Source organism: Neofelis nebulosa, chromosome 6 (genome assembly GCF_028018385.1).
Source record: "Neofelis nebulosa isolate mNeoNeb1 chromosome 6, mNeoNeb1.pri, whole genome shotgun sequence".
NCBI classification, from domain to species: Eukaryota; Metazoa; Chordata; class Mammalia; order Carnivora; family Felidae; genus Neofelis; species Neofelis nebulosa.
Window position 1 is genome coordinate 81,519,755 of NC_080787.1, and position 22,950 is coordinate 81,542,704.

Sequence of the window (22,950 nt, forward strand, 5' to 3'; positions counted from 1 at the left end):
CATTTCTTTCTGTTCTTTCTTTTGGGGTGAATTCCTTCATTTTGTCATTTTGGAGGAAGAAAAAGAATTAATACAATAAAAAAGGAAAATTAAAAATAATAAAAACAACACAAAAAATCAAATAAAGGAAGCTACATCCTTGGTATGTTTTGGTCTGGTTTTTGAAAGAAGCTTGATTGAATAGAGAAAAAAAAGGAAAGAAAAGAAAAAAAAAGTAAGAAAACATTTAAAAATTAAGAAAATGTATACAATGAAATCGAATAAAATGAATTGGAGAAGGTAAAATAGAATAAAAAACAAATCTCAAAAACTATAGTAAAAAAAATTTCTTAAACGTTTTATACAAAAACACAAAATAAAAATAATTGTTTTCTCTTTCTGTATCCAAGAATAAGAAAAGTAAGGAAAAAGAAAACACAAAACAACAAAAAAAAGCCAAATAGATGGACCAGTGAACAGAATGAAACCCAAATGAAATTACATCCAGTTTCCCCTAGAAGTCAAACTATGAAGCACTTTATAGTCCATACACTAAGCAGTGGAAAGACTTGTGGTCCTCTCCCCAGGGCTTGGTTGGTGTGTTGGTTGGGGCTTGGTGTAATGGCTTCATTATCCACTATGTGGCACTGCTTAGCTTAATGTGGTGGATCAGCGCTGCAGGAGAGGTGAAAATGGTACCATGCAGCTTCCCAGTCTCTAGCATCAGAACTCTGTGCTCTGCCCCACCAGCAATCAAGCACCCCTCTTTTGTCTCTGGCTTCCTTCCACTCCCCACTTCTACACTGTCCACATCCAAACCATTAGCCTGCCAGGCAGGACCTCTCTCCCGAATTTTATCTCAGATAGAGTTATGTTTCCAAACCCCTCACATCTGAGGACCCTGTAGCTTGGACCCACTCTGACCCTCTGGGGGAGGGTTGCGAGGAGCAATGGCCAGATGCCAGCTTGATCCTGGGAACGTCCCTGCAATCATGTTGCTGAGGCTCGGAGGTTGTGACAGGATGCCGACTTGCCCCAGAATAAGTTTGTGCAATCTCATATCATTTGCATTTCAGCGGTTATGGTAAATCACCACATACAACCCACATCAGGTGCCACTGCACCCTGGAATTTTTGTTCTAATACCAGCAATTGTGTTCTCTGGGGTCCGCTGGGACCTTTGCCTGTGAGGAGGCCATACAGCTTCTACCAAATGCCCTCCTAGCAGGGTGGCAGGGGAACCACTTCTCCCCGTGTGGCCTGTGGGCCCCTCATCCCTGGCTGCCAGTTCCTGGAGATTTTCCCTTCCCACCAGAGCACTGCCAGGTATTGGGCTATGGAATTTCCAATGCTGCTTTGCCCTGTTTATAGAGTCCTAATGATATTGAAACCCTCTCCTTTCTCTTTTCTCCCTTTCTTGTTCAAACAACTGTGGATGCTTCCATTATTTCTCTTTCTCTCCAGCTACATTTGGGAGGAGTACTTTTCCTGTACTCTCCCCCCTTTCTCTGTCCTTTCTCCACAAATACGGCTCCATATCCTTCGAAGCTTCTCTCTCCCTCAGTTCACCTCTCCCGAGTTCTGTGGCTCAAGTTATGCAGATTGTTATGTTAATCCTCAGATCAATTTTCTAGGTGTGCAAAATGGTTTGATGCTGATCTAACTGCATTTCAGGGCTAAGAGAAGCAGATAACTTGCATGCTGCTCCACCATCTTGGCCCCTCCAACCATTGTCTCTTTGAGACCTGGACTCTGCCACCACTTTATAGTTGCCCTTCAAATCTGAAGATGTATAAGAACATGAACAAATACTTCTGTAGAGAAGATGCTCTTTTAAAACTAACGATGCATAAAGACCAGCCCTTTGGTTTGAGATGATATCTATCATTTGCCCCACAACTCAATCATAGGTTACTTTTTCGATATGTGTTTTTCTGGGTGATGTAATGAATATTTACAGTGTGCTATGCACAATAACACAGAAAATAGAATCCTTGCCAAAAGGAGTTTGTGATCTTAATTAAGAATACAAAATCATCAACTAGACCTGAGAGAGTTTCTAAGATATCCCTTCATTTTATACTTGAGGAAACTGAAATCTGGAAAAGTTCATCAAGTTGCTCAGAACCACACATTATTAGCAGCAGAGCTGAAACTAGAATCTAGGACTCCTCACTTCCAATAATTATTCATTCATGCCTTCAGGAAACATTTGTTGAGCACTTCCTGTGTTCCAGCCACTAGGGATTCAAAGATGAATAAGAAACACTCTTGCCAATAAGGAGTTCACAGTCTGATGGAAGATGCAGTCATAAAAGCAGATAAGTATAGAGCTCAAGAGAATGTTGCACATTGTAAGATAGCATGGGATCAGAGATGGCTCTTCTTTGTTGGGCAAAGGTTCAGAAAGGAGATGATATTTAGGCTGTTTTAAATGCTGAGTAGGAGTTTGGCAGGTAGAGAAAGGGCATTCCAGGTAAAAATAGCCAACTTTTGTGAATCCTTAATAATATGAATATGCATTTTCATTGTCCCAAGGTTTCTGAAACTCAGCTCCATCGACGTATTCTTAAAGATCTAGAGAATTTTTATCCTTTTAGAGGATTACTATTTTATTGAGGCTTATTAAACAGACATAATTCTTCATAACCAAAAACAATACAAGACACATATAATGTACATCTTCTCTAGAGACACATACAGCATCTGAATTTGAGGGGTTCTTAGAGATCATTATCTAAGCGCCTGTGTACACATGTGCCATAGCTGAGAAGTGATATAGCGTAACGAGCAGGAAAACTGAAACTACATACATAGTTAAAGAGCAAAAGCAATTAAAGGTTAAAATTAGGTTATTATTCCCTTTGATGCCTTCCTCCCAAGGCAGATCACAAAATGTGAAAGCAAAGGGAAGGGAGAAAAACAGCAAATAGGAAGACTATACTCTCTAGCCAGCCTATCACAGTTATAATATGGTATTTGAAAAAAAGACATTTCAAAAGGGCACCATTATTAATGCCACTAAGAAGGAACTGGAAAATTGCAGTTTAAATCATTGGTTTTGTGCCAGTTCTCTTTTTTATATAAATATCAATTCTCACTGTGAGGTTTTGCACCTTAATTTAGTTAGGAATACATTTTAAAAATGGCTTGCTAAAAGTGTGATTCAATGGAAGGAAAGTATTATCAAGTAGTGCAATGTTCCATAAATAGCTATTATTATTATTTAATATTCGTTAAACACCCACAGTGAGCTAAGCACCGTACTAAACTTTGGAAAGATATGGCTCTCTCTCTGACAAGGAAAGATTAAATACATAGAAGATAGGAGAGCTTAAATCTACTTAGGATCTGAAATTTATTTTTCTACTCCAACTTTTCCTTGCTTCACTTGTCAAATTAACATAATTCACTATATTAGAGGAGGACTAATGATAGTTATTCCTTACCTGTGTTCAGTGTTTTATATTTTACATGGGTTTTTATATGTATATCTTTTTTTTTTACTTTTTTTTTTAGACATTTAGAACTTTATTTTTTTTTAATATATGAAATTTACTGTCAAATTGGTTTCCATACAACACCCAGTGCTCATCCCAAAAGGTGCCCTCCTCAATACCCATTACCCACCCTGCCCTCCCTCCCACCCCCCATCAACCCTCAGTTTGTTCTCAGTTTTTAACAGTCTCTTATGCTTTGGCTCTCTCCCACTCTAACCTCTTTTTTTTTTTTTTCCCTTCCCCTCCCCCATGGGTTTCTGTTACGTTTCTCAGGATCCACATAAGAGTGAAACCATATGGTATCTGTCTTTCTCTGTATGGCTTATTTCACTTAGCATCACACTCTCCAGTTCCATCCACGTTGCTACAAAAGGCCATATTTCATTTTTTCTCATTGCCACGTAGTACTCCATTGTGTATATAAACCACAATTTCTTTATCCATTCATCAGTTGATGGACATTTAGGCTCTTTCCATAATTTGGCTATTGTTGAGAGTGCTGCTATAAACATTGGGGTACAAGTGCCCCTATGCATCAGTACTCCTGTATCCCTTGGATAAATTCCTAGCAGTGCTATTGCTGGGTCATAGGGTAGGTCTATTTTTAATTTTCTGAGGAACCTCCACACTGTTTTCCAGAGCGGCTGCACCAATTTGCATTCCCACCAACAGTGCAAGAGGGTTCCCGTTTCTCCACATCCTCTCCAGCATCTATAGTCTCCTGATTTGTTCATTTTGACCACTCTGACTGGCATGAGGTGATATCTGAGTGTGGTTTTGATTTGTATTTCCCTGATAAGCAGCGACGTTGAACATCTTTTCATGTGCCTGTTGGCCATCCAGATGTCTTCTTTAGAGAAGTGTCTATTCATGTTTTCTGCCCATTTCTTCACTGGATTATTTGTTTTTCGGGTGTGGAGTTTGATGAGCTCTTTATAGATTTTTGATACTAGCCCTTTGTCTGATATGTCATTTGCAAATATCTTTTCCCATTCCGTTGGTTGCCTTTTAGTTTTGTTGGTTGTTTCCTTTGCTGTGCAGAAGCTTTTTATCTTCATAAGGTCCCAGTAATTCACTTTTGCTTTTAATTCCCTTGCCTTTGGGGATGTGCCGAGTAAGAGATTGCTACGGCTGAGGTCAGAGAGGTCTTTTCCTGCTTTCTCCTCTACGGTTTTGATGGTTTCCTGTCTCACATTCAGATCCTTTATCCATTTTGAGTTTATTTTTGTGAATGGTGTGAGAAAGTGGTCTAGTTTCAACCTTCTGCATGTTGCTGTCCAGTTCTCCCAGCACCATTTGGTAAAGAGACTGTCTTTTTTCCACTGGATGTTCTTTCCTGCTTTGTCAAAGATGAGTTGGCCATACGTTTGTGGGTCTAGTTCTGGGGTTTCTATTCTATTCCATTGGTCTATGTGTCTGTTTTTATGCCAATACCATGCTGTCTTGATGATGACAGCTTTGTAGTAGAGGCTAAAGTCTGGGATTGTGATGTCCTGCTTTGGTCTTCTTCTTCAAAATTACTTTGGCTATTCGGGGCCTTTTGTGGTTCCATATGAATTTTAGGATCGTTTGTTCTAGTTTCGAGAAGAATGCTGGTGCAATTTTGATTGGGATTGCATTGAATGTGTAGATAGCTTTGGGTAGTATTGCCATTTTGACAATATTTATTCTTCCAATCCATGAGCAGGGAATGTCTTTCCATTTCTTTATATCTTCTTCAATTACCTGCATAAGCTTTCTATAGTTTTCAGCATACAGATCTTTTACATCTTTGGTTAGATTTATTCCTAGGTATTTTATGCTTCTTGGTGCAATTGTCAATGGGATCAGTTTCTTTATTTGTCTTTCTGTTGCTTCATTGTTAGTGTATAAGAATGCAACTGATTTCTGTACATTGATTTTGTATCCTGCAACTTTGCTGAATTCATGTATCAGTTCTAGCAGACTTTTGGTGGAGTCTATCGGATTTTCCATGTATAATATCATGTCATCTGCAAAAAGCGAAAGCTTGACTTCATCTTTGCCAATTTTGATGCCTTTGATTTCCTTTTGTTGTCTGACTGCTGATGCTAGAACTTCCAGCACTATGTTAAACAACAGCGGTGAGTGGGCATCCCTGTCGTGTTCCTGATCTCAGGGAAAAAGCTCTCAGTTTTTCCCCGTTGAGGATGATGTTAGCTGTGGGCTTTTCATAAATAGCTTTTATGATCTTTAAGTATGTTCCTTCTATCCCGACTTTCTCAAGGGTTTTTATTAAGAAAGGGTGCTGGATTTTGTCAAAGGCCTTTTCTGCATTGATTGACAGGATCATATGGTTCTTCTTTTTTTGTTAATGTGATGTATCACATTGATCGATTTGCGAATGTTGAACCAGCCCTGCATCCCAGGAATGAATCCCACTTGATCATGGTGAATAATTCTTTTTATATGCTGTTGAATTCGATTTGCTAGTATCTTATTGAGAATTTTTGCATCCATATTCATCAGGGATATTAGCCCATAGTTCTCTTTTTTTACTGGGTCTCTGTCTGGTTTAGGAATCAAAGTAATACTGGCTTCATAGAATGAGTCTGGAAGTTTTCCTTCCCTTTCTATTTCTTGGAATAGCTTGAGAAGGATAGGTATTATCTCTGCTTTAAACGTCTGGTAGAACTCCCCTGGGAAGCCATCTGGTCCTGGACTCTTATTTGTTGGGAGATTTTTGATAACCGATTCAATTTCTTCGCTGGTTATGGGTCTGTTCAAGCTTTCTATTTCCTCCTGATTGAGTTTTGGAAGAGTGTGGGTGTTTAGGAATTTGTCCATTTCTTCCAGGTTGTCCAATTTGTTGGCATATAATTTTTCATAGTATTCCCTGATAATTGTTTGTATCTCTGAGGGATTGGTTGTAATAATTCCATTTTCATTCATGATTTTATCTATGTGGGTCATCTCCCTTTTCTTTTTGAGAAGCCTGGCTAGAGGTTTGTCAATTTTGTTTATTTTTTCAAAAAACCAACTCTTGGTTTCGTTGATCTGCTCTACAGTTTTTTTAGATTCTATATTGTTTATTTCTGCTCTGATCTTTATGATTTCTCTTCTTCTGCTGGGTTTAGGCTGCCTTTGCTGTTCTGCTTCTATTTCCTTTAGGTGTGCTGTTAGATTTTGTATTTGGGATTTTTCTTGTTTCTTGAGATAGGCCTGGATTGCAATGTATTTCCCTCTCAGGACTGCCTTCGCTGCGTCCCAAAGCGTTTGGATTGTTGTATTTTCATTTTCGTTTGTTTCCATATATTTTTTAATTTCTTCTCTAATTGCCTGGTTGACCCACTCATTCGTTAGTAGGGTGTTGTTTAACCTCCATGCTTTTGGAGGTTTTCCAGATTTTTTCCTGTGGTTGATTTCAAGCTTCATAGCATTGTGGTCTGAAAGTATGCATGGTATAATTTCAATTCTTGTAAACTTATGAAGGGCTGTTTTGTGACCCAATATGTGATCTATCTTGGAGAATGTTCCATGTGCACTCGAGAAGAAAGCATATTCTGTTGCTTTGGGATGCAGAGTTCTAAATATATCTGTCAAGTCCATCTGATCCAATGTATCATTCAGGGCCCTTGTTTCTTTATTGACTGTGTGTCTAGATGATCTATCCATTTCTGTAAGTGGGGTGTTAAAGTCCCCTGCAATTACCACATTCTTATCAATAAGGTTGCTTATGTTTGTGAGTAATTGTTTTATGTATCTGGGGGCTCCGGTATTCGGCGCATAGACATTTATAATTGTTAGCTCTTCCTGATGGAGAGACCCTGTAATTATTATATAATGCCCTTCTTCATCTCTTGTTACAGCCTTTAATTTAAAGTCTAGTTTGTCTGATATAAGTATGGCTACTCCAGCTTTCTTTTGGCTTCCAGTAGCATGATAAATAGTTCTCCATCCCCTCACTCTCAATCTAAAGGTGTCCTCAGGTCTAAAATGAGTCTCTTGTAGACAGCAAATAGATGGGTCTTGTTTTTTTATCCATTCTGATACCCTATGTCTTTTGGTTGGCGCATTTAATCCATTTACATTCAGTGTTATTATAGAAAGATATGGGTTTAGAGTCATTGTGATGTCTGTATGTTTTATGCTTGTAGCGATGTCTCTGGTACTTTGTCTCACAGGATCCCCCTTAGGATCTCTTGTAGGGCTGGTTTAGTGGTGATGAATTCCTTCAGTTTTTGTTTGTTTGGGAAGACCTTTATCTCTCCTTCTGTTCTAAATGACAGACTTGCTGGATAAAGGATTCTCGGCTGCATATTTTTTCTGTTTAGCACACTGAAGATATCGTGCCAAGCCTTTCTGGCCTGCCAAGTTTCAAAGGAGAGATCAGTCACGAGTCTTATAGGTCTCCCTTTATATGTGAGGGCACGTTTATCCCTTGCTGCTTTCAGAATTTTCTCTTTATCCTTGTATTTTGCCAGTTTCACTATGATATGTCGTGCAGAAGATCGATTCAAGTTACGTCTGAAGGGAGTTCTCTGTGCCTCTTGGATTTCAATGCCTTTTTCCTTCCCCAGTTCAGGGAAGTTCTCAGCTATACTTTCTTCAAGTACACTTTCAGCACCTTTCCCTCTCTCTTCCTCCTCTGGGATACCAATTATGCGTATATTATTTCTTTTTAGTGTATCACTTAGTTCTCTAATTTTCCCCTCATACTCCTGGATTTTTTTATCTCTCTTTCTCTCAGCTTCCTCTTTTTCCATAACTTTATCTTCTAGTTCACCTATTCTCTCCTCTGCCTCTTCAATCCGAGCTGTCATCGTTTCCATTTTGTTTTGCATTTCGTTTAAAGCGCTTTTCAGCTCCTCGTGACTGTTCCTTAGTCCCTTGATCTCTATGGCAAGAGATTCTCTGCTGTCCTGTATACTGTTTTCAAGCCCAGTGATTAATTTTATGACTATTATTCTAAATTCACTTTCTGTTATATTATTTAAATCCTTTTTGATCAGTTCATTAGCTGTTGTTATTTCCTGGAGATTCTTCTGAGGGGAATTCTTCCGTTTGGTCATTTTGGATAGTCCCTGGAGTGGTGAGAACCCGCAGGGCACTTCCCCTGTGCTGTGGTGTATAACTGGATTTGGTGGGCGGGGCCACAGTCCGACCTGATGTCTGCCCCCAGCCCACCGCTGGGGCCACAGTCAAACTGGTGTGTGCCTTCTCTTCCCCTCTCCTAGGAGCGGGATTCACTGTGGGGTGGCGTGGCCCGTCTGGGCTACTTGCACACTGCCAGGCTTGTGGTGCTGGGGATCTGGTGTATTAGCTGGGGTGGGTAGGCAAGGTGCTCGGGGGTGGGAGGGGCAGGCTTAGCTCGCATCTCCTTAGGTGATCCACTTCAGGAGGGGCCCTGTGGCAGCAGGAGGGAGTCAGATCCGCTGCCGGAGGTTTGGCTCCGCAGAAGCACAGAGTTGGGTGTTTGCGTGGAGCGAGCAAGTTCCCTGGCAGGAACTGGTTCTCTTTGGGATTTTGGCTGGGGGATGGGTGGGGGAGATGGCGCTGGCGAGCGCCTTTGTTCCCCACCAAGCTGAGCTCTGCCGTCCGGGGGCTCAGCAGCTCTCCCTCCCTTTGTCCTCCAGCCTTCCCGCTTTCTGAGCAGAGCTGTTAACTTATGACCTCCCAGACGCTAAGTCGCGCTTGCTGTCAGAACACAGTCCGTCTGTCCCCTCCGCTTTTCCAGCCAGACTTGGGGGCTCTGCTTGGCCGGCGAGCCGCCCCTCCGCCCCGGCTCCCTCCCGCCAGTCCGTGGAGCGCGCACCGCCTCACCGCCCTTCCTACCCTCTTCCGTGGGCCTCTCGTCTGCGCTTGGCTCTGGAGACTCCGTTCTGCTAATCCTCTGGCGGTTTTCTGGGTTCTTTAGGCAGGTGTAGGTGGAATCTAAGTGATCAGCAGGACGCGCGGTGAGCCCAGCGTACTCCTACGCCGCCATCTTCCCTCCAACCTATGTATATCTTATTAGATAAGTTGACAGATGGTCTCTGGAAGATGTGAGCACTAAACAGAGGTAGTTTCATTTTAAGAGAAGACCAAAAACTTGGAGGGGTCAACTGGCCTGTCAGAGCATCAAAAGGCAGTTGTACTTAGGGGGAGGAGAGAGATTTTTCAGATAGGCAATAGGTGCACAAAACAACTCTCTCTACCACCTCAGCTACCAGTTTCCCTCCCTGGAGGCAGTCACCAAAATCGATTTCTTGTGTATACTTCCAGAGATATCAAATGCACTCAACTAGCATACAGTTTACACATGTGGCTTCATACTATATGCACTGTTCTGTACCCCGCTTCTTTCTCTTTATGAAATATTACAGAGATTATTTCATGCTACATTACCATTTTTAATGGCTACATCAGATATTAGGTATAACTATACCATAATTTATTTAAATAGCCTATTCTTAAAGGATATTTAGTGGGTTTTGTTTTGTTTCATGTTTTGTTTGTTCCTGCAAACTTCTGCTGTTATCATGATTCAAGTAGATATATAATTTCCTATAAGGGAATTGCTGGGCCGAAGTATATTTGAATTGCTAATTTTGGTAATTGTTGCCAAATTCTCCTCTGAAAAATCTGTATTGATTGAAATTCCCAGCAGCAATGTATAGGAGCACCTATTTCCCCACTGTCACTAATGCAATGTTATCAAAATTTGTGGTCTTTGATCATCTGATAAGTGAAAAATAAGATTCCATGATAGTTTCATCTGCCTTCCTTCTAATTATGACACTGTTTGAATTTTTTTTCAAGGTTTAAAAAACTCCAGTATTTCCTTTTCTGTGCACTCTGTTTATACCATTTCAGTTTGTCTTTTGGAGTGGTTGTTCTTTTACTGGTTGATTTTTGGGAATTCTTCTCATAATAATGAAATTAGTCTTTAGTACATAATCTGAATTACATATATTTTTTCCTAATATGTCATTTATCTTTTGACTTTTTTAATGACATTTTTTGCCTTACAAATTTAGGTTTAATTGTTTGACAAATTAATTTAAATTAATTAATAAATTAATGAATTAATCAATTTGGGTTTACTTACCTATAAAATTATTTACTAATACAAGATTATTTAAAAAAGAAATTCCTTCATTTTCATCCAGTACAATGATTTTATAGGTAAAATATTAATCCATTTGGTATTTATTTGATGTGAGATAGGGATCTAATTCTGGTTTTTTTCTTGATGGGCACTAAGTGGTCCAAAATACACTAATGAATAATATAATTCACCTTCCCCCGCCGCCATGTGAAATGCCACCACCATCATATATTAAATTATTTTATAAAGAGTAGTGCTTTAGTAAGACTATTATTCAGTTTACGAATCTAGAAAGTCCTCTGGGTGAATTCACCACAATTGGTGCTAAATATGACCTACTGAATCCAAGTAGATGTATGTGGCAAGGAACACAGAAAAAGTTATATGCAGGAAACAGGCAGAATGCATAGCTGGAATTCAGATAGCAAATAGGAACAATGAAAAGTTGAGATTAAAATATAAGGGGAAAAGTAAAGAATGTTCCAAAACAAATGTCTGAATGATACAGAGGGTAATAGGAAGAGACATATTCCAGTTGCCTTCATGATAAAGTCCAGACTCCACCACGTGAACTCTCACACCTGTCTTATCTGGCTTCTGCCTACCCTTCTAGCCCAGGGCATGTTCCCCTTAACTTTTCTTTCAGATTTCAGCTTACACATTATTTCCCCAGTCTTCTTCCCTGACCTGGCCAAGACTGATATTCCTCTTATGTGTCTCTGCATGATTCTGTACTTTAGACTCTAACAATCTAGTCTCTTAATGCTTTCACCCCTGTTGTGGACATTTTCCTTCACTCCCCAGATTTTGTAGCTCTTTGTTCTGGTAACTAAATTTCTCTCCATGCATCTTTGTGTGTGTGTGTGTGTGTGTGTGTGTGTGTGTGTATCCGTGTGTGTGTGTGTGTGTAGATAGAGGAGGGGGAAGGGGGTAAATTGGACCTGATCTGTAATTAAGCAACTGGTGCTTCTTTCTTTTTTTAATTTTTTTTTCCAGAGTACATCTGACTCACAATGTTACATTAGTTTTGGGTATACAGCATAGTGATTCAACTTCTCTGTACATGATGCTGTGCTCATAGTTGGAGCTTCTTATGAGGTAGGCTCAGTCTATTTCAACACAACTTTCACATTCAGGTTTCTGTATCCACTACTTGGTCAGAAACTCGCAAATACCATTGGGCCCACACGCACAGTTGTCAGTGCAGCACTAAGCCCTAGAGTGGTTTTCATCTCACAAAGGAGCAGACTGGGCCATAGTCCCCTTGGGCAGCCAGCTCATCTCCTGAGTATCTTCAAGGGAAGGGTTTGGCAAATTACAGGCCATGAGCCAAACCTCCCCCCCTGCCTTTTATACATATATATATATATATATATATATATATATATATATATATATACATGTAAAGGTTTATTGGAACACACATGCCATGATAATGATAACTACATATATCAAAAACTTATTCTTAGATCTGATTATTTCACTCTTTTTCTTATACAGGTTTAACGCCCTTCAGAATCTTTACGGATTATAGAACTCTCTAAACTCTGAAAGGAAGATATCATAGCTATGAGAGATTACTCTGAGTTCTGCAAATAAAATTATGTTTTTATTCGGCCTCCAATTGTCTCTGCTAATGAGAGAATGCAAAGTAGTGGATAATCAAAAGTCATACATGTTTGGAGACTTTGTTCTATGATGGGTGCAGTAGTAAATTTTCCTTCCTAATTGCATTTTCCTACAGTGGCACCAAAATGAGCTTGGATTGTCTGAGCATATATTAACTGGGAGACAAAGATGATAATTGTTGTGCTGGGCAGGAATAGAAGCCATTTAAAAATGTTTAAAAATTTCATTTTCTATTATCCTCAAAGCAGATAATCCACAAAGCAAAGGGGTGAGGGTCAATTGAGTATAAGAAATTTTTTGTTCTAGTGCACCATTATGATTTTTAACATAGCATTATCATTTTTATTCTGCAATAATTTTTTAAAAATCTTGCATACTTTAGTTAAGACATTCATTAACTGTAAAATTTTATGCCAAATAATCTCATGTTTCAATTACTATCTAGCTCATGATGTCTAAAGCATTATTTATTCTATTCATAAGTTAATGCTGTTTAAATTCTGTTAGCGAAATGTATTAAATTTTTTAATGCATTTTTTCACCCTTCATATTTTTAGTTATGCAAGGTTTAAAGGTCAGGCAGAGTATTTTAATACTTTGGGCATTCTTAGAAAAAAAATTTACCTAAACTGGATGAAGCAAACCATTTTTACCAGAATCTGGAACCCTTGTTGTGGTTGGTGGTTGTGCACATTGATATATTATTTCTGGAGATCAGTTTTCCTATTTGTATAAAAATCCATGAAATATTTAGCATTTGACTCAATTACACTTTGAGGAGTTGTCTTAAGAAAATAATTAACACAGGGGTGCCTGGGTGGCTCAGTTGGTTGAGCATACGACTTCGGCTCAGGTCACGATCTCACAGCTCGTGAGTTCGAGCCCCACGTTGGGCTCTGTGCTGACAGCTCAGAGCCTGGAGCCTGTTTCAGATTCTGTGTCTCCCTCTCTCTCTCTGCCCCTAACCCACTCTCACTCTGTCTCTGTCTCTCTCAAAAATAAATAAACATTTAAAAAAAAATTTTTTTAAAGAATTAACACAAAAAAATGTCATTGCAACACTGTTTATTATAGGGAGAAATCTAAATTTCTAGCAGTAATAGCATATCTATAACTTCAGAAATCATGTTTTCAAAGATAAGTTCATAGCCTGACAAGATGACTATAATGTAATTATTATTAAGTAAAATTAAACACACACACACACACACACACACAAAGGCAGAGCATTATCTCATATATCTATATGCATGTGTAGGGGCAGGGGCAGGAGCTGGAGGAAGGAATGTGGAAGAAAATTTGCTAGTGATTATTAGAGTTGTGAGATGATAATTTTTACTTCTCATTTTCAACTTTTACCATCACAAATTTCTGTAACACAAAATTCTGTAGCTTATATAAGAATGAGTTTTATTTCAATAACTAGATGCTGGTTCCCAGAGCAGGTAGATTAGGTAAACAGCCCTCTTTAGAAAATGCTTTCTACAATTGAAACTAGACCACTTTCTCACACCATTCACAAAAATAAGCTCAAAATGGATAAAGGACCTGAATGTGAGACAGGAAACCATCAAAACCCTAGAGGAGAAAGCAGGAAAAGACTTCTCTGACCTCAGCCGTAGCAATCTCTTACTTGACACATCCCCAAAGGCAAGGGAATTAAAAGCAAAAATGAACTACTGGGACCTTATGAAGATAAAAAGCTTCTGCACAGCAAAGGAAACAACCAACAAAACTAAAAGGCAACCAACGGAATGGGAAAAGATATTTGCAAATGACATATTGGAAAAAGGGCTAGTATCCAAAATCTATAAAGAGCTCACCAAACTCCACACCCAAAAAACAAATAACCCAGTGAAGAAATGGGCAGAAAACATGAATAGACACTTCTCTAAAGAAGACATCCAGGTGGCCAACAGGCACATGAAAAGATGCTCAACATCGCTCATCAGGGAAATACAAATCAAAACCACACTCAGATATCACCTCACGCCAGTCAGAGTAGCCAAAATGAACAAATCAGGAGACTCTAGATGCTGGAGAGGATGTGGAGAAACGGGAGACCTTTTGCACTGTTGCTGGGAATGCAAACTGGTGCAGCCACTCTGGAAAACAGTGTGGAGGTTCCTCAAAAAATTAAAAATAGACCTACCCTATGACCCAGCAGTAGCACTGCTAGGAATTTACCCAAGGGATACAGAAGTACTGATGCATAGGGGCACTTGTACCCCAATGTTTATAGCAGCACTCTCAACAATAGCCAAATTATGGAAAGAGCCTAAATGTCCATCAACTGATGAATGGATAAAGAAATTGTGGTTTATATACACAGTGGAGTACTACGTGGCAATGAGAAAGAATGAAATATGGCCCTTTGTAGCAATGTGGATGGAACTGGAGAGTGTGATGCTAAGTGAAATAAGCCATACAGAGAAAGACAGATACCATATGGTTTCACTCTTATGTGGATCCTGAGAAACTTAACAGAAACCCATGGGGGAGGGGAAGAAAAAAAAAAAAAGAAGAGGTTAGAGTGGGAGAGAGCCAAAGCATAAGAGACTGTTAAAAACTGAGAACAAACTGAGGGTTGATGGGGGGTGGGAGGGAGGTGGGGGTGGGTGATGGGTATTGAGGAGGGCACCTTTTGGGATGAGCACTGGGTGTTGTATGGAAACCAATTTGACAATAAATTTCATATATTGAAAAAAAAAAAAGAAAATGCTTTCTACAAAGAGGCTGTAAGACTGAATCTTGTTTTACAGCTGCTATTTCTCATTAGCCAGTTCGTTATCATCATTGCACTTTACAGCTTGGTCTACGATGGAGAAATTATCTAACAAGGTTGGATACTTCCTTGGTATTCAGAAGGATTTACCTTCCTGGAGAAAAATATTCCCTTTCTCTCTCATGTATCTCCTATGCTACGATCCACTTTCTCATCTTAAATCCTTGGCTTAAAACATAGTAGGTTCTATGCTTCTTGTCTAGAAGCAGGAAGATCTGTTAGGGGACTGTTATAATAGTCTGGGCAAGAAATGATAAATCTAAACCAAGTCAGTGGTTTATCACCTCCCTCACATAGACATCTTCCTTACTCCACTCAGGCCATGATCATATATGGATGTTCTCCTCACCCTGTTCAGTCACAAAACCCCATGCCGTTACTCTACATAATCCCTTTGTTGTATACCATCTTCAACCTGTTCTATCTCTGACACCCCCATGCCAGGCCACTGGCCCCCATGTGAATGCCAACCTTACCCTGCTTGCGCTCCAGTACCCACCCAGGCCATCCTACATGTGTACCCTCCTAACTCCACCAGGGTGCCCCATACATGTTTTTCCTTATTTACAATAATAAATTATTACAAATTTTAAAATAATAAAATTTTTAGTTAAAGGAAAAGAGACACTGGTAGAACTTCTAGTCTAAAGATATTCTAATACCTTAAAGTCCTTGGCCAAACCCTGACTTTATTAGAATATGTGAAACACACTCAAGGAACATGGATTCCTTCTTTTGCTACAGTTATCAATGTAATCATTGTTTAAAAGAGTAAACATATCAGTTTTACATTAAATATCATGCACATGCAGCCACACACTCATATTCTTTCACTGTCATTCATTCCTCTGAGGATCAAAAATTGGCAAAAGATGGGTACCTGGATGGCTTAGTCCACTGAGTGTCCAACTCTTGGTTTTGGCTCAGGTCATGATCTCACAGTTCATTGGTTTGAGCCCCACATCAGGCTCTGCAGGCTCTATACTCACAGCACTTGGGATTTCTCTCTCCTTCTCTCTCTGCCCCTCCCCCACTTGCACATGCATGCTCTCTCTCTCAAATAAACTTTTTAAAAATTGGCAAAAATAATAAAATTATTAGCATTTTTGATGAAAAGTACTGCCTATTGCATTCTGTTGCTAAGAGTCTTCTGCTACAACAAGAATGATGGTAACAACAAAGGGGATACAAGGAAGGTATTAGGGAAGACAGAAGGAAGGAGAGAGATGAGAAAATAAGAAAGTGAAAAGGTGGGAACAAGGAAGGTAGCAAGAAGAGAGACAGAAAGAGGAGACCAAGGAGAGAAAAGGCAGAAGAGGGAAGCTAAATGTGAAAAGGAAGTGTCAAGATGACATTCAGGAGAGTCTGACTTGGCCACCAAATCCCATGGCACAGGGTTCTAACCCTGTGCCCCAAAGCAGTGTCATTGTCAAGTCAGCCCCAAAGCAGTGTCATTGTCTCATCAGCCCCAAAGCAGTGTCATTGTCAAAATAAAAACATATCTACTCCAAGATTGCTGACAAGTAATGGAGAAACTGTTAGTTCATACATTTCTTTAATACACAACTGAATGAAGCTGACATCCAGAGTTTGGTACAGCCAACTTCTGGATGTTGTTTATGTATTTGTTTAATGACACCTTTAAATGATTCCTATTTTGAGAGTCACTTTTAGAGGCTACACAAGAATCAGCATCTGCAAATGGTGAGAAAGTTCTTGGTTGGTCAAAACTTCAATGAGGAAGAATATGGATATTATATGTATAACTGGAACACTTGCAATGCTTTGCCCACATCTCATTTTGCTGCTTTGATAAAGAAAGAACTACATATTCTGTAAATAATGATGTCCATGTTTCAGATTCAATCCCCTACCAACCATGCAGAAAGATGTCTTGTCCAGTGTTGTGGTTCTTGTTAAAGCCAGGGTATTAAGCCATTCCCCTTTAAACAGTTTTGTCTCAAAAAAGTGTAACAGAATATAAAGATTTTTCTCTACTATTCATATGATTGTTGGATTTACAAAAGAGTATTCTTGAAACACAATAAAACTTAGGGCAAAACTTTTAGAGAAAAGGGATACCCTTTCCCAGAATAACTCAACAGAGTTATTTCATGGGTTAGGTTAATTGGCAGATATTTTTAGCTGAGGTGAATCTTTCTATATATTTCCTGTAGGTGCTATTATAAATACTACCGAAGCTATCAAGAGAGAACGTTACCTTCCCAACATCCGTTTCTTTTTTTTCCTTCCTAATAGAATCCTGATTTTGTTTGGATAGTGCTGTCCCCACCCATCCACCCTCCCCCCAACCCAATGACTGAGGGATAACAGACCTCACTGTCAAGTTATTCCTGCTTCACAGAAAGCAGTCAGCACATGACATGGCTCTGGCTCCTGCTGTAAGTAAAGAAGACACTGGTCTACATTTGTCCAATTATAGTTGGGGGAAAGGGTTTTCTCTCATTTAGGAGGTGAGCAAGAATGTATGTTGATTCAGATAGTGCTGGTATTGTATAACCATAAGAGTAGCAAGTCTAAATTCAACACTCTCACACTGAGGATAACAGAGCAGAAATATAGAACATGGATCCTTGATGGTCACCATTGAATTATTGCAACACCAACCTGACCAAAACTAATTCTACTTCCGGACTTTCTGTTATGTAAGATAATTAACTTTTTTACTGTATAATTTTTTCTTGAATTGGGCTTTTTTATTTGCAGCCAAAAGCATACTAGTTGATCAAACTATGTCCAAGCTCCAGTAGGAAAGCCAGAATTGCACACAGACATCCATGCCAACCTTGCAGTGCTAGGGAAGGTGCTTTTATAGGTTATAGTCAAGAGTTACATGGCCTTCTCAGTGTCCCTGCAGAAAGAAATCTGAAAATAATTGGAAATACTGGAGACTTCTCTCACAGATTCCTTCTATTTAGACAACTTTAAAACTTAAATGTGGACTCACAGTCTTTTCTTTTCTGGCATAGAGGAAATCAATAATGCAAGCTTTGCAAAGGTAAACTTATTGATTTGAGGACAAAGGAAATGATGCTATATAAATTCAACCAAAAAGAGTCTTGGGAAATTCTGATATTCTTTGACAACAATCTACCTTTGAGTTATAGTTTTTTAGCACTAGCTGCCATCAAAATTAAAATGTCAAAATCAGCTTAGTGCCCAAGATAAATGTTCACATTGTTATGACAACCTCTTTTTCAAGTTTAACATCAGAAACCTTAATTTGGGGAGAGTTAATATTTACTTTGGGAGGTTTTTTTTGGGGGGAGGGGGTTGTACAAATTAGACTTGTTTCAATTATTTCCAGAATATCACTATTAGATTTTACATTATCTTTTCCATAAATAAAATATTCTATGATCAAAATCAATTTCCAGTTTAGTAACGTAAATCATATGCAAATTTGTTATATATGTGTTTTATATACTGTTCTAGGGAGAAAAATTCTATTTTCATCTGATTCACAAAGGAGTCATGACTCAAAAAGTTAAAGCTATTGCTGGAGACTGAATAATAACTGTAGGTGGTCAGAGAAATTACCATGAAAAGGTAAAACAGATAGAAGGAATAAAGTTAGATGTATTTTTTAAGTTTTGCTGCAGTAAATATAATAGAGGACAGATATATGGAAAGTGCCTCCTGGATATGGCAAGTGGTTATATAGGTATTTGAATCTGTTACAGTTTGTTGTGGGAAACACTACAAACACACAGGAAGCCACTGGAGCCCTTAAGATATTTAATGACAATATATTGTGGTACATGTACAAATTAGATGTATATCTGTCAGTCAAAGTCCTGGCAGGACATTTGAAAACAAAAATGGAGACATTTGGTTCTACAACAACTTTGGTACACATTTTGGGCTAAGATGTATATTTTAGAATCCTTTCCATTTTGTTAATGTTAGTTTTTAGTCATTATACTTCATGTTGACAACTTTTGAATATAAACAAATACATGTTTCATAATCATTAACTTTCTCATAGTAAATCCAATCCTTTTTTCTTCAGGCAAAAATATTCTTCTAGTTCCAGAAACCTGGCACTACTTTATTACTGTCAAAGAGCAAAATGTTTATGTAAACTTCAAAGACAATTTGCATTGATTCCATTTCCAAACTATACTTTCACGTTGGATTCATATTTCTCTTTTAAGTTGTTATGAACATAAATTGTGTGTGGAGTGTGGGTAGGTGCATGGGTGTAGTTTACTAAGCTGATCAATGGAGAATCCATGTACACAGACGATCTCAAGCCACCACCAGCTCATCATGTCTGTGTCTTTTCAGGAACTGACTGAATGGGTTGTTTGGTGCAATGGCAAGTGTTCTGGACTTTAGGTCTGGAGGTAATGGCTATTATTAGTCTTTTCATTAACAAGCTGTAGGACTCTGGCAAGTCCCTTCACCAGCTTATCTTTTATTTCCATAAAAGGGGTTGAGGCACGGAGTCTCTGATGTCACTTCTAGCTTTAAAATTCTGTGGTTCTCACTCACATCCCTAATTATCATGCCTAATAGAAGCCATAAGTTTTGCTGCTTTAGTTTGAAAGGGCCTTTTTCAAACTGACATTGAGAATGCTAAATACACTATTTTAAAATTTAGATAAAGAAATTAGCAGATGATATTAAAATACAGCAAATCCCCAGTGACTTTTTGAGTCTAACAATTACAGCTTCCCATGAACTTTGACATTTTCCTGAATTGCATAAATTATGTTTATCAATTCGCAGGTAAATATTTATATGCCTAAGTAATGATTCAACAAAACTATGAGAAATGGAGAGGATAATTTACACTCTAGAGTAGATATGTATTTTTAATTCAGCTTCATTGAAGAAACTCTCCTTAATATCCTTAATATCTTCTTCAATGTCTTAGAACAAAGGAAAGAGCTATTTATCCACTGCAAAGGCTGAAGTATTCCATGCAAGCTATCACATGGGTATTCAAAAAACATTACTGCATTGTATAAATTCCTATGTACTTAATACTTGCTATTCACTGTATTGTGTATTATGTATATTGTTTAATTCTCACAACTGTTCTTTGACATTATCTCCATTATTTCTGGTCTCAAAGAAGTCAAGTAACTTAACCATAGACAACAGCTAGTAAGGGACAGAGCCAGGATTTGAACCTAAAATTCTAAAGCCAGTGCCTTCAATCTCACTACCCTAGTATCTCTGGCAACACTGCCCAGACATATCCACTACATCTCAAATACTTCATCATTTTTCACAGATAAGGAAGCTGTTCACTTAACTTTGCTTTCTCCCTTGAGTGATGCCTCTGCACACTGAACCCCTCCACATGTCCCTCTAGCAACATCCACTGATACCTCAGGAACGAGAACGAAGTAGGTTTGGCCTCAAATGTCAGTGTTCTCAAGCTCTGTAACAGGGCAACTGACACATCAACATGGCATGTCTTTTGACATCAAAAGCCCTATCTCTTTTCTCTTGATTATAGACCACATTTTTTCTTTTTTTTTTTTTTTTTTTTTTTTTAGGCAATTGAATATTTATTTATTTATTTTTTTTTTTTTTAAGAACAGAATTTTTTTTTTATTTTTTATTTTTTTATTTTTTATTTTTTTCTATTTTTTTTTTTTTAATATATGAAATTTACTGTCAAATTGGTTTCCATACAACACCCAGTGCTCATCCCAAAAGGTGCCCTCCTCAATACCCATCACCCACCCTGCCCTCCCTCCCACCCCCCATCAACCCTCAGTTTGTTCTCAGTTTTTAACAGTCTCTTATGCTTTGGCTCTCTCCCACTCTAACCTCTTTTTTTTTTTTTTTTTCCCTTCCCCTCCCCCATGGGTTTCTGTTACGTTTCTCAGGATCCACATAAGAGTGAAACCATATGGTATCTGTCTTTCTCTGTATGGCTTATTTCACTTAGCATCACACTCTCCAGTTCCATCCACGTTGCTACAAAAGGCCATATTTCATTCTTTCTCATTGCCACGTAGTATTCCATTGTAGACCACATTTTTTCGTAAATATCTACCTCATCTCTCCTTCCACCATAATTACCCAATTGTCCCTACTCCAATTTTCTCTAGAAGACATCTACCTTCTAAATGTGCTTTAGAAAAGTTTTGACCTTTACTGGTCTTTGAGAAATAAAGAAAGATTGGAGGCACTGCCCTGGACTAATCCACTTCTGTCTTAGACTGGATCTCTTGAAAACATTCTGAGATGAAGAATTGTGTGCATAAGGATGGTTGGGGAGTGCTCTCAGGAGATACACTGCAAAGAAGTGAGGAAAGGACTGAGGAAAGGAAGACCCAGTGATAGGTCAGCCCTGGGGAGGGGTCTGGGTGCACTATAACCCTGTCAGACTGGTGGATCTAATTTGTGTCTTCAGTTTAATTATGTTTCTCTTCCAGAGAAAGGGCTTTTAAGGTTATAAAGACCAGTCTGAAATCTGACTATGCAGAATTTAAGAGCCTGAGCTTTCTCTCCTGGGAAAATAAATGGAATAAAGAAAGGTTATGAAATATGAAAGTTCTAAAAATAACAGCAGATCAAATAATTTAGTTATATTCTACTTACCATGAAGTTTTCACACCCTGAGCCTCCCTGTGTGAAGTCTGTGTTATCTGATTAGAGAAAGCAGAAAGAGAGAGAAAGAGAGAAGCCATATGAAAGAGAAGCTTAGTTAAGGATGGCAGACTGCACTGCAAATTCAGAAACGTCTTTAATATGTACAAGAACTGGTGCAAATTCATCTTTTGTTTTCTATAAATAATCCAGGTTTGATGATCTTAAACTATTGGTAAGAATATCTTTCCCTTTCATCTTTCCTGGACTTGAGCCAGGAAAGAGTTAACATATAACTCTTTGTTGTTTCAATTGAATTTAGCAAAACCCAGAAAGAAAATTCCTTCCTAAGGCATAATTAATTTCTACAACATGTTGAAATAAGAGCTGCTAACTTAGGCACATACACATATCCCTATTGCTAGGTTCTCCTGGTTGGATTTTAAAGATATTCTTTCAAAGAATATATAAAAGTATAAATATATTTTTAAAGATATTCTTCCAAAGATAGATAGATAGATAGATAGATCTCAAGTTCTAGAATAAGGAGGATTTATTTTTAAGGGTTTTTTTAAGTTTATTTATTTTGAGAGAGAGAGAGAGAGATAGCACAAGCAGGTGAGGGGTAGAGAGAAGGAGAGAAAGAATCCCAAGCAGGCTCTATGCCATTAGCACAGAGCCAGATACAGGGCTTGAACTCATGATCCATGAGATCATGACCTGAGCTGAGATCAAGAGTCAGATGCTTAACTGACTGAGACACCCAGGTGCCCCTAGAATAAGGAGGTTTCTCTGACTGAAAGATATTGAGGAAAACATAAAGCTCTTATTTAAAAGTATCAAGTCAAATACATCGGTGGTATAATCTAGGCTGAAAACAATTATTTACTTTTCTCCTGATGGGAGATTATATGATAAATATGCAAATAATGTTGATCAAACTAATATGGTCAAATTAATAATTCTATAAACACTAAAGGTTTAAGGAGTGTTTCCATGTAAAGAATAAAGAGGTATGAATGTATGTATGTATTTAAAACACTTCCCATAAGTTACAGTATCCTGGGAATTATATAAAATGTACTTTTAAGTACATTTTAAGTCTCTAAGGGAATCACAATTAATATTTCATTTTAAATAAATTATGCTAGGAACAGGATATAAACTTGTGGAAGGTATAGTTTATTTGTTTTCTTTATTTATACTACATCCCCAACAGGTGAAACAGTAACTACACAAAATAGGTGCTCAATAACTATCTGTTGAGTTAATAAATTAGGACAAGGCCAGTGAGGACTATAAGACAGTACTAAGAATAAGAAATTATCCTGGCCATTCAATGAATATACTTTGTCTTAGAAAGAGAACTAGCAGATATTTAAAGCAAAAGGAGTTCAATCCAGGTTTGGGTTAACACTAAAACACTATTTACA

General features: G+C 38.3%; 1 protein-coding gene across 1 annotated transcript in view; it reads left to right on the forward strand.

Annotated features, from left to right (window-relative positions):
• HTR1E (5-hydroxytryptamine receptor 1E) overlaps positions 1–22,950 on the forward strand; it is a 102,885-nt gene that overhangs the window by 54,775 nt on the left and 25,160 nt on the right. The window lies entirely within an intron of this gene.